The 12,987-nt window shown below is 45.5% G+C and overlaps 1 protein-coding gene across 1 annotated transcript in view; it reads right to left on the bottom strand.

The window, feature by feature from the left end:
• lekr1 (leucine, glutamate and lysine rich 1) overlaps window positions 1-12,987 on the bottom strand; it is a 162,178-nt gene that overhangs the window by 25,700 nt on the left and 123,491 nt on the right. The gene's annotated exons all lie outside the window — the stretch shown is intronic.

The following is a 12,987-nucleotide window of genomic DNA, read 5'->3' as shown; positions in this document are numbered from 1 at the left end:
ATACACTGAAAGTATAAGACTACCTACAGTGCCATTGTGTTGGTCCAAGATACTATTGTACCAATCCAATCTTGTTCATCTTAAATAGACTGCACAGAGAATTTATTTTTGACAGTAATCCTAACTTTTCTTCTTGAATTATAATCTCAGTTTAATACTGAGACCTGCTATTATCACATTTGGAAAATTGCACAATACAAGATATCAACTAAATGGAAAATCAAATCCAGCTCTTTATAACCTGGCATAATGTGGCCATTCCTCACTGTAATGCTGGTGAATATTGGCAAGTCTGAATGTTTGCAGTTAGATTCCATGAGGGAATACAGTAACAGAATGTAGCAGTAGATTCAAGAACAATCTATCAGGGCATATGCATCAACAAGTTAAAAAACTGCAGATGCTGGAAATATGAAATAAATCTGAAAATGCTGAAAATACTTAACTGACAGGCACTAATTGTGGAGAGAAAAACAGCGATAATATTTCAGGTCATGACTTTTTGACATAAATCAGGCACATTCTCAATATCACTCTCAAACTGATAACCACTTTCCACAGTTATATGTTGGATGTCCGTGCCAAAGGAGCTGAACAACTTATGGTAGAACACTTGAAATTTCTTTTCAATATAAAATGCTGAAATATTAGATAAGGTCACAGAAAATCTTTGTTTATATATGTGAGTTAATTAAAATTTCTTGAAGAGCAGAATTTTACAGTTGTCACTGTAACATTTTCCGATTTTTTAATGAAATGGTTCACTGAAAATAAATTTCAGTTTACGTAATATGCATAAATCATTTGACAAGGACAGCTCTAAACACTTGAATCAGTCATTCCAGAGCACCAATGACATTAAGCCAAGGTGTAGTTAATGAAAATGTCTGCCAGCAAAAGTGAAATGTAGAGCCATAGTCATAGAACATTACAGCACAGAAACAGGCCCTTCTGTCTATCTAGTCTGTGTTGAACCAGTAATCTGCCTAATCCCATCGACCTGCACCCAGACCATGGCCCTCCTTACCTCTCTCATCCATGTACCTATCCAAATTTCTCTTGAAGGTTGAAGTCAACCCCACATCCACTACTTGTGCTGGCAGCTTGTTCCACACTAAACATTTCACTTTTCATCCTCAACCCACGACCTCTAGTTGTAGTCTCACTCAATTTCAGTGGAAAAAACTTGCTTGCATTTACATTATCTATACTACTCATAATTTTGTATACCTCTATCAAATCTCCACTCACTTTTCAATGTTCCAAGGAATAAAGGCCTAACCTATTCAACCTTTCCCTATAAATCGTCCTCAAATCCTTAAAACATTCTTGTAAATTTTCTCTGCACTCTTTCATTCTTATTGATAATTTTCCTGTAGGTAGGTGACCAAATCTTCACATAATAATCCAAATTAGGCCTCATTCAACTTCAATGTAACATCCCAGCTTCTGCATTCAATATTTTGATTTATGAAGGCCAATGTGCCAAACGTTTTTTTACAACCCTATCTACCTGTGATGCCACTTTCAAGGAACTATCAATCTGTATTCCCAGATCCCTCCATTCTACCGCACTCCCCAGTGCCCGACCACTCACAATGTGTGACCTACTCTTGTTGGTCCTCCTAAAGTGCAATACCTCCACTTGTCCGCATTAAATTCTATCTGTCATTTTCAGCCCATTTTTCTAGCTAGTTCAGATGCCATTGCAAGCTTTGAAAGTCTTCCTCGCTGTCCACTAGAATCCCAATTTTCCTATTATCCGCAAATCTGCAGATCCATTTTACCACATTATTATCCAGATCATTGATAGAGATGACAAACAACAATGGACCAGCACCGATCCCTGTGGCACACTACTAGTCAGAGAAGTAACTATCTACAACCATTCTCTAATTTCTTTCCCAAAGTCAATGTCTAATCAAACTTACTACCTCATTTTGAATGCCAAGCAAAAGAACCTTCTTGACCAACCTTGTCAAAAGCCTTACTAAAGTCCATGTAGTCAATATCCACTGCCTTGTTTTCATCACTTTTCCGGGTAACTTGCTCATAAAAACTCTATGAGATTAGTTAATAATGACTTCCTGTGCACAAAGCTATATAAGCATCCCTAATAAGCACCCCTAAGGAATCAATATCCCCCCACTGAGATGGCGCAGACAGCGGCGACACAGGAAGCAGAAAAGGGGTAAGAGAGGAGGCCTACAGGCTAGGATAAACGCTAACCCCTATAAACTGGCCATCCCAAGCCTTTCTCGCCAACACCCGGTCACTAAATAATAAGATGGACGAGCTGCGACTGCGGATTACTTTGCACAGTTTGAATCATTGTGTGATGATAATAACGGAGACGTGGCTCGACCAGTATATTCCGGATGCGGCTATCGAGTTGGCGGGCCGTGCCGTTTTCAGGGCGACAGGACTAGTCACTCCGGCCAGATCCGGGGAAGGGGACTTTGTATTTATATACATAACAGTTGGTGTACAGAAGTTACTGTGACGAGAATACACATAGATTAAGATGTTAGCTGTCCTGTGCTGGCACCAGTGGGATCAGCAGTTGGTCTGCCGCCTGTCTTCAGGAGAGAGAGAGATAAGGAAAACAATGGGGCAGCATTTGGAGATGTTAATGAAGGGACGGGAGAGAGTAACGGAAGGAGAGCTGTCAAGATCGGCTCCCCCTTTGAACCCTGAACTGTTTGAAGCGATGGACAGGCGATACCCCAGCAGGGGGATAAAAAGGGACAGGTTTGCTAAGGCAGGACACACACAACACCCCGAGGTAACTAGACCCTGGAAGCGGTGCGTCTCCCACAAGTCGGTGGGAAGTTTTGGACAGCTGGTGGCGGGACAAGCCATAGACGCACAGGGTGGAAAGGCATGATCGGCGGGAACCTGGTGTGTGTCCACCCTTGCCTGGGTGCCAGGTTCACCGCAGAGAAACGATCGTATCTGGAAACGGAGGGGTCACGGTCGGTGACCTCAGATGACATCACAAAGGACTCGCCCGAAAGCTGACTGCGAAGGTCTGTGTGGAAGCCGTTTGAATATTCATTCATTTTGCTCTCTCTCTCCTTCCCCCCACACTGTCCATCTCCCACGGCAGCGATTACTGCGAACTGAACTGAACTAAATTGAACCGAACTTTGCGTCACTTTGAAACTGGTCATTTACCCCTAGACAACGATAGAGCTTGATTGATCCTGTTATCTTAATTCTGTGTACATGTGTGTTTATCATTGCTGAACTGTTGCATTTATTATCCTTTTGATTAGAGTACTGTGTTGCTTGTTTCTTTAATAAAACTTTCTTAGTTCTAGTAATCCAGACTCCAACTGAGTGATCCATTTCTGCTGGTTTGGCAACCCAGTTACGGGGTGCGTAACATAAGTGGGGTTCTCGTCCGCGATTTTGAACGCTAAATTTGGGACGGAGTAAATTGATTGGGTCAAAATTCCCGAAAGAAAGAAAAGACAAACAGCAGAAATGGAGGCTGAGGAATTTATAAAGGCGCCGACCTTGGAGGCATTAGAGGATGCCAGGAAAACAGAATTGGTAGCTGTGGCCAAATGGGTGAATCTTGCTAAGGGGAAGTTGACAATGAGGAGAGAGGAGATACACAGAGCTATCGTAGAGCACTATGTATCTAAAGGTGTGTTTCCCCAAGGCGAGCTGGAGGTGGTGTCTATTGAAAAACCTGCTGGAGACGCGGTACAGGTGCAGCTTGAAAAACTGAGACTCGAGCACGAGTTCCGGGTACAGCAGTTAGAACACGAAGAGAAGCAGTTAGAAAGGCGGGAGAAAGAGAGAGAGTTAGAAAGGCAGGAGAAAGAGAGAGAGTTAGAAAGGCGGGAGAAAGAGAAACAGTTAGAAAGGCAGGAGAAAGAGAAAGAGTTAGAAAGGCAGGAGAGAGAGAGAGAGAGACAGTTGGAGCGAGAGGAGAAACAGAGGGAAAGGGAATTCAAGCTGGAGAAGTTAAGGATAAGGGCAGAGCAGGGGCCCGTGCCGAACCAAGGTGGAGGGTTCCGAGTGACCCAGGAGGTTAGGCTGGTTCCCCCATTTGACGATACCGATGTGGATCGGTACTTTCTCCATTTCAAAAAGGTTGCTACCAGTCAGGACTGGCCGAGGGATAAGTGGGCTGTTTTGCTTCTGAGTGTAGTGAAAGGGAAAGCCCAACAAGCTTACTCAGCTTTGTCCGCGGAAGATGCCCAGAGGTATGAGGTGGTGAAAGAGGCCATCCTCAGGATTTATGAGTTGGTCCTGGAGGCATACCGGCAGAGGTTCCGGAATGCGAGGAAGCAGTGGGACCGCACGTATTTAGAGTTTGCCTGTGAGATGCAGACATATTGTGAGCGTTGGTGCGCCTCGAAGGGGGTAGAGGGGGATTATGACGGACTGCTACAGCTGATCCTGATTGAGCAGTTTAAAGGTTGTGTCCCTGAGGGTATGAGACCCTACCTAGATGAGAAAGAGGCCGCCACGTTAGCCGCAACTGCTAAGTTGGCGGATGAGTACGCGTTGACGCATAAAATAAAGTTTGCCCCGAGTAAAGGCTACCAGAAGGGTAGTCAGGACGGCGGGGAGAGTCCACCAGGAAAGTCAGAAAGTAAGCCTGGGACTAGTGAGAAGGATAAGGTAGACCGGGAGCAGTCTGGTAGGAAGTCTCCTGGGGTCGTCTGTTATAATTGCAGGAAAGTCAGACACTTTGCGTCCAGGTGCTTTGCCCCAAAGAAGGAGATGGGAGAAGGAAAAACGGCGATTTTGACTGGCTGTATCGAGCTGGGAAACGAACCGCTAAGAGAGGACAGGTCTGCCAAAGTTCAGGAAGGGCGCGAGAAGTTTATCTCAGCCGGATTGGTGTCAGTGAAGGAGGGGTTAAAACCAGTTCCAGTGCGGATCTGGAGAGACACGGGAGCGTGTCAGTCACTGATACTGAAGAGTGTATTAGAGTTTAGCTCAGAGACCCAGACTGGGGAGGTCAAGGTCAAAGGTATTGGGGAAGGGACAGAGGCAGTCCCTTTGCACCAGATACACTTACAAAGCAACCTGGTCTCTGGACTATTCACGATCGGGGTGAGGCTCGAATTACCGATGAAAGGCGTGGAAGTCTTGCTCGGTAATGACCTCGCCGGGAGAATCGTGTTCCCAGCTGTGAGATTGACAGGTCAGCCTGCCAGCATTGAGGTCCCGCCCATAGACTCACAGGTTCATCACGGGACTGCGGTAGTAAATTTAGCTGAGACGTTTCTGCCAGCCTTGTACGAGAAGGGGGTAGAAAGTGAAAAGAAGGAGTGTAGTGAAACAAGGGGTAGTGAGGGAGCTGAGACAGACTTAGCATTAGCCAGGAAAGAATTTGTGCAGGCGCAGGAGCGAGATGAGGGGCTGATGGTTTTGGCAGAGACAGCTCTCTCTGACGCAGAATTAACAAGGGAACTAGTAGGTTATTGTGTGGAGGAGGAAGTGCTAAGGAAGAAAGGGAGACCAAGTACCGTGCCTGCAGATGAGGAATGGGGGGTGGTGCAAAAGAGTTATGGGGATGAGATTTTTAACCTGGCCCACAAGGTACCCCCCGGTGGACATTTTGCGGTGCTGGAGGAAACAGTTGGTGGAATCATGAAAGAGGTTTACCGGCTGCACCGGAGGAAGGATGTTATTGATTATGGCAGACGTGAACTGAGACGGTCACAGGCTTTTGATATGCTAACAAACCTAGTCGGTGTTAGCGCGGAAATCAATGAAGCTAGGGTCTCCCTGATAAGAGAAAAAAACCATTTTGAAAAGATGAGTATGGTATCAACCAGATGGGAGGAGGCTATTGTTTTGGCCAGCTCTGCTGATAAGGTCTCTCCCTTAATCCCCGAACAAAGCGACTCTTTAGGAGAAGTAATTAAACGACTCGCACACGTGTGTTTGATTGTCCCGAGGCGATGCAAAGAACTGGGACGTTGGGTGGTGTTTGTTACACTAGGTCAGCCTAGCGAGCAACATGCCTATAGAATGAGTAATTCAGTGACGAAAGGGCTGACGAACACAGAGGTGTGTATTGGCGATGTAATACGGCTGTCTGAAGCCAGCTTGATAGTGAACCTTGAAAAAAATGAGTTCGGCCACACGAAGGTCACTTACCTGGGAATTGTGGTGACACAGGGGCAGCTGGCAGCGATGCAAGCTAAGGTGCGGGCTATCTCTGACATCCCAACCCCAACAGACAAGGGGGCCCTCAGAAGGCTCTTGGAGATGGTGGGGTACTGTAGGAAGTTTTGCAATAACTCTGCGGTTACTACCCCTCTCCCTCCTACTAAGCCCTTGCGAGAGAAAACTAAGTCAGAATGGGACGACCCTTGTTATTGTGGTCCGGGACGAAACCCAATGAGAGGTTACATTGATTGCAATTCATCAGTGTTTTTGGCCACTATGAAGTTTGCTAAGTTGGAGCCTGGTCTAAGGGATTATTAATAACACATATAAAAGGGACAGAAAATGTGATGGCTGACTGTCTGTCAGGTGATGACAACTTCAAATTCGCTGTATTAGCCAAATAGCTGATAAAGATGTGTACTTGTGTGTATCAAATAATGTATTCATGTTTGTAATTTTTACCCCAGTAAAAATCCTTAATGGGGGGAAGTGTGACGAGAATACACATAGATTAAGATGTTAGCTGTCCTGTGCTGGCACCAGTGGGATCAGCAGTTGGTCTGCCGCCTGTCTTCAGGAGAGAGAGAGATAAGGAAAACAATGGGGCAGCATTTAGAGATGTTAATGAAGGGATGGGAGAGAGTAACGGAAGGAGAGCTGTCAAGATCGGCTCCCCCTTTGAACCCTGAACTGTTTGAAGTGATGGACAGGCGATACCCCAGCAGGGGGATAAAAAGGGACAGGTTTGCTAAGGCAGGACACACACAACACCCCGAGGTAACTAGACCCTGGAAGCGGTGCGTCTCCCACAAGTCGGTGGGAAGTTTTGGACGGCTGGTCGCGGGACAAGTCATAGACGCACAGGGTGGAAAGGCACGATCGGCGGGAACCTGGTGTGTGTCCACCCTTGCCTGGGTGCCAGGTTCACCGCAGAGAAACGATCGTATCTGGAAACGGAGGGGTCACGGTCAGTGACCTCAGATGACATCACAAAGGACTCGCCCGAAAGCTGACTGCGAAGGTCTGTGTGGAATCCGTTTGAATATTCATTCATTTTGCTCTCTCTCTCCTTCCCCCCACACCGTCCATCTCCCACGGCAGCGATTACTGCGAACTGAACTGAACTAAATTGAGCTGAACTTTGCGTCACTTTGAAACTGGTCATTTACCCCTAGACAGCGATAGAGCTTGATTGATCCTGTTATCTTAATTCTGTGTACATGTGTGTTTATCATTGCTGAACTGTTGCATTTATTATCCTTTTGATCAGAGTACTGTGTTGCTTGTTTCTTTAATAAAACTTTCTTAGTTCTAGTAATCCAGACTCCAACTGAGTGATCCATTTCTGTTGTTTTGGCAACCCAGTTACGGGGTACGTAACATTACAGTTATAGATACTCACTGTTCCCCGGACACTGAATATCTGATGTTGCAGTGCAGACCTTTTTACTTGCCGAGAGAGTTTACATCGGTTGTTATAGCAGCTGTTTACATACCACCGCAGGCTAATGCTAAGCTAGCTATGGAGAAGTTACATCACTCCATTAGCCAGTGTCTATCAGCACAACCAGACAGCATTGTTATAGCAGCTGGGGACTTCAATCATACCAACTTGAAGTCTGTTTTAGCTAAATTCCATCAGTATATGAACTTCCTAACAAGGGAAAAGAACACCTTGGATCAAGTCTACTGCAATCTTCCTCATGCATATAAAGCCAGCCCTCTGCCACATTTGGGACTCTCAGACCATCTGTCTCTGTCCCTGACCCTGGCATATAAACCACTCAGCTGTAGACAAAGACCATATATGAAGACAGTCAAAGTATGGACTAAGGAGGCTACCTCTGCCCTACAAGACTGCTTCGATAACAGAGACTGGGAAGTTTTTGATGAAGGGGGAGATCTGGAAGGGTACACATCAGCTGTTCTTTCATATATAAACTTTTGTGCTGAGAATTTCATGGACACAAAGTCTGTCAAGGTGTTCCCCAACCAAGAACCTTGGTTCAATAGCATGGTGAGGATCTTGCTAAGAACACGGGATGCTGCTTTTAAATCTGGGGATCTACAGGTCTATGGGCAGGCAAGGAGAGCCCTGAAAAGTGGCATCAGAGAGGCCAAGCGCAGATATAAACAGCGAAGAGGAGCACTTTACCAATAACAGCTCCAGGTGTATGTGGCAGGGGATAAAGACTCTTACTGGCTAGAGGGACAGCTATACAGTCACAAACTCCTCAGAAAGGACACTGCCAGACACTCTGAACCAGTTCTTTTCTCGCTTTGACAGTCAGGAATGGAGAAGTTGGCATCCAGTCAGCACTAACAGAGAAAGATGACCCTATACAATTACACCAACACTAGGTCAGATCCTAGTGCAGAGTCAATGCGAGGAAAGCAACTGGCCCAGATGGAGTCACCGGAAGGATTCTTAAGGACTGCGCAGATCAACTAGCGGGAGTATTTACTACCATCTTCAATCTCTCGCTACTCCAGTCTGTAGTCCCCACCTGCCTTAAGTCAGCCACAATAATACCCATATCAAAGAAAAGTACAGTGAACTGCCTTAATGACTATCGCCCAGTTGCTCTAACTCCTATCATCATGAAATGTTTTGAGAGACTCATACTGTCTTATATTAAATCTGCCATACCTGCTGACCTTGATAAATACCAGTTTGCGTATCGTGCAAACAGATCGACAGAGGATGCAGTCATCATGGCTCTCCACACAGCCCTTACAAACCTGAATCAGGATAACACCTATGTAAGAATGCTGTTTGTGGACTCAGCTCAGCTTTTAATACAGTCATCTCCTCCAAACTAGTGCAGAAATTGAGCAACCTGGGCCTTGGCAGTTCACTGTGCTCATGGATACTGGATTTTCTGGGTAACAGACCCCAAAGTGTCAGGAGGGAGAACACACATCATCTACTCTCATCCTGAACACCGGTACACCACAGGGGTATGTTCTCAGCCCCATCCTCTATTCTCTTTTCACCCATGACTGCTCTACCATTCACTCCACCAACACCATGGTCGAATTTGCTGACGATACCACCCTAATAGGTATCATATCAGACTGTGATGAGACAGCCTATAGGCAGGAGGTACAGCATTTGACAAAATGGTGTTGTCATAATAACCTGGACTTGAACATCACAAAAACCAAGGAGCTGATAGTAGACTTCAGGAAATCAAAGCGTGTCGAGCACTCTGCTCTGCACATGTACGGGAAAGAGGTGGAGAGAGTAGAGAGTTTCAAGTTCCTCGGTGTCCACATCTCGGCTGACCTCACCCGGACTGCCCATATCTCTTATCAGGTGGGGAAGGCCCAATAGAGGCTCTACTTCCTAAGGAAGCTAAAGCACGCTCTCCTCCCTCATCACCTGCTGATCAACTTCTATCGGACAACTATAGAGAGCCTCCTGACGTATTGCTGTGCAGTGTGGTTTGCCAGCTGCACAGAACAGAACAGGAAGGACTTGCAGTGGGTGGTGAGGGTAGCAGAGCGGGTTATTGGCACAACATTACCCTCCCTCAGAGACATTTATACTGGCAGACTTCAAAAGAAGGCTACTTGTATTTCAAAGGATCCCACTCGTCCTGGACATCACCTGTTTTCCCCTCTACCTTCTGGGAAGAGATACAAAGCATTAGGGACAAAAACAAAGAGACTCCTTAACAGCTTCTACCCACAAGCAGTGGAATGTATAACACCCCCTTCCCTTCTCCTGCTCCCCTCCTAAGACGGCGGCAGCTAAATGCATCACACTTCCAGAAATGGCAGGTGTGCAATAGTCCTACCCCCCATCCATATATTATTAATTTTGGACTGCACTCCTGAGGTTTTAGAGTTTATTTTATGTATATATTCTTTGTCGTGCTGCAAAACATTGAGCTGCTAAACTGTGTTTCATTGCTCCACGACAATGACAATAAAGATATTCTTCTTCTTCTTCTAATCAGTCCCTGTCTATCCAAATACCTACTGTATATATCTGGTCCCTTATAATTCCTTCCAATAACTTTTCCACTACTGATGTCAAGCTCATCAGTCTATAATTTCCTGTCCTTTTCATAGAGCCTTTCTTAAACAACGGAATAACTCTGACATCTCACCCGTGGCTAGGGCCCCTTCAGTTTCTGCATTAGCCTCCCACAGGGTCCGAGGGAACACCTTCTCAAGCCCTATAAATTTATCCCTCCTAACTAAATGAGAATCTCAACCTGAGGACCAGACCTCTCCATTTCCATAATTACCTTGAAATTAATGACATTATGATCACGAGATGCAAAGTGTTCCCCTACTCAAACTTCTGTCATCTTCCCTGTCCCTAATAGGAGATCTAGTATCACACTCTCTGTATTTGAGACTTCTATGTACTGAATAAGGAAACTTTCCTGAACACATTTGACAAACTCTTTGCCATCCAGCCATTTACAGTATAGGAGTCTCAGTCAATACGTGGAAAGTTAAAATCACCTACTATCACTACCTTATGTTTCTTGCAACAGTCTGCAACCTCTCTACAAGTTTGCTCCTCTAAACCCCGCAGATAGCTGGGTGGTCTATAATATAATCCTATTAATGTGGTCATACCTTTCTTATTCCTCATTTCTACTCATAAAGACTCATTAGACAAGCTATCAAGCCTGTCCTGAGTATTGCCATGACATGTAAGTACATGTTCAGCACAGCATTGTGGGCCGAAGGGCCTATATTGTGCTGTAGGTTTTCTATGTTTCAATGTTTCTATGACATTTTCCCTCATTAGTAATACCAGCACTGCCCCTTTAATCCCTCCCGCAGTAACACACCTAAAACAATGGAACCCCAGAACACTGAGCTGCCAGTCCTACCCCTCCTGCAACCAAGTCTCGCTAATGGCTATAATATCATAATTCAGCATGCTGATCCATGTCCTAAGCTCATGCGCCTTTACTACTGTGCTCCTTGCACTGAAATATATGCAGCTCAGAACATTAGTCCCACTATGCTCAGCCTTTTGATTTCTCACCTTGCATGTAGGCTTAACAATATCTTTCTCCCATAACCACTCCACTTTATGTTTTGGTGTTCTGGTTCCTATCCCCCTGCAACTCTAGTTTAAAACCCCCATCCCCCTGTACATCACTAGAAAATGTTTCCCCTAGGATATTAGTCCCCCTCCAGTTCAAGTGCAAACCATCCCTTCTGTACAGGTCCCACCTTCCCTGGATGAGAGCCCAATGATCCAAAAAATATGAAGCCCTCCTTCCTGCACCAACTTCTTAGTCATGTGTTAAACTGTATGATCTTCCTGTTTCTGGCTTCACTAGTATGTGGCCCAAGTTGCAATCATGAGATCACAGTCCAGGGGTCCTGTCCTTTAAGTTAGTACCCAACTCCTTGAACTCACTTTGCAGGACCCAGTCCCCCCATCCTCCCATGTCACTGGTACTGTCCTGGATCACAACCTCTGGCTGCTCAGCCTCCCAGTTAACAATGCTGTGGACTCGACCTGAGATGTCCCTGACCCTGGCATCCAGGATGCAACAAACAATCCGGGAATCTCATTCTTGTCCACAGAACTTCCTTTCTGTTACCCTAATCAATGAATATTCTATTACCACAGCTTGCCTCTTCACCCTCTTTCCTTCTGGGCCACAGAGCTAGACTCAGTGCCAGAGACTTGACCGCTGTGGTTTTCCTCTGCTAGGTCATCCCACAAAACAGTATCCAAAGTAATATATCGGAGGGGATTGACCACTGGGGTTTCCTGCACTGGCTTCCACCTCCTGATGGTCACCCAGTTACCTGCGTCCAGCATCTTGGATGCAACTATCCCCCTGTATGTCCTGTCTATCAACCCCCTCCTCCTCCAACCCCCCAATCTCCCAAATGATCCAGTTCCAGCTCCAACTACTTAACAAAGTCTGTTAAGAAGCTGCAGCTAGATATAATTCTTGCAGGTATAGTAGTGACACTGGAGGTTTCTCTGTCTTCCCACATTCTGCAGGAGGAGAAATCCAGTGTCCTATCTGGCATCTCCATTGCTCTAAATGTGCAATAAGAGAGAAAGAAAGAATAAACAATGGAAAGAAAATCTACCTACAGCCTTTGCCTCTCTCACCAAAGCCTCAATTCTCCACTCTAACACTGGTCCACTCATACAATGGCCGCTCTGCTGAAACCTAACTTCTTTTTATTTGCCCTTGCCAAGTGGCTAATTCTGCACAATCCAATGTCTCTTCAGGCACTACGGCACTCAAAGTGTGCCGCATGCCTCCACTCGCTTCCTTCAAACTCTCTCTCTCACCAGGAAATTCGATGACTCCTCAGGATCGCGGCATGCAAAATGCACTGGTTGCCCCCACTCACTTCTTTTAAACCCTCTCTCCCTCTACACAATCCAATGACTCCTCAAGATTGTGGTATGCAAAATGTGTCAAGTGCCCCTGCTCACTTCTTTTAAGCTCTGACTCCATGGGAGCGTGACACACAAAAGGTGGCAGTCAGGAAGAGAAATATATCAATTAGCCAAGCCTTTTGTAAAGGTTACTATCAAAATGAGAATGGAAAAAATCTGGTATTACAGAGCTGGTTCTTATACCCTGAATGGGACGCTTCTGGTTATGCTCTCCTTGCTCTCAAGTTGGCTCAGCTGGATGTCTACACTCAAAAATAAATTGAGCTTCAGTTGAATTATAGATATTTTAGACCACTTGGTATGGTAGCATAGTGGTTACCATAATTCACACCGCTGACTCTAAGGAATTTATGCAAACTCTCCGTGGGTTTCCTCCGAAAACTCTAATTTCCTCCTACATTCTTAAGATGCATTGTTTAGGATTAATAAGTTAT

The sequence above is a fragment of the Mobula hypostoma genome, chromosome 4 (genome assembly GCF_963921235.1).
Source record: "Mobula hypostoma chromosome 4, sMobHyp1.1, whole genome shotgun sequence".
Classification (NCBI taxonomy): domain Eukaryota; kingdom Metazoa; phylum Chordata; class Chondrichthyes; order Myliobatiformes; family Myliobatidae; genus Mobula; species Mobula hypostoma.
The sequence above is the reverse complement of the archived record's forward strand: the minus strand, read 5'-3'. Positions and strand labels throughout refer to the sequence as shown.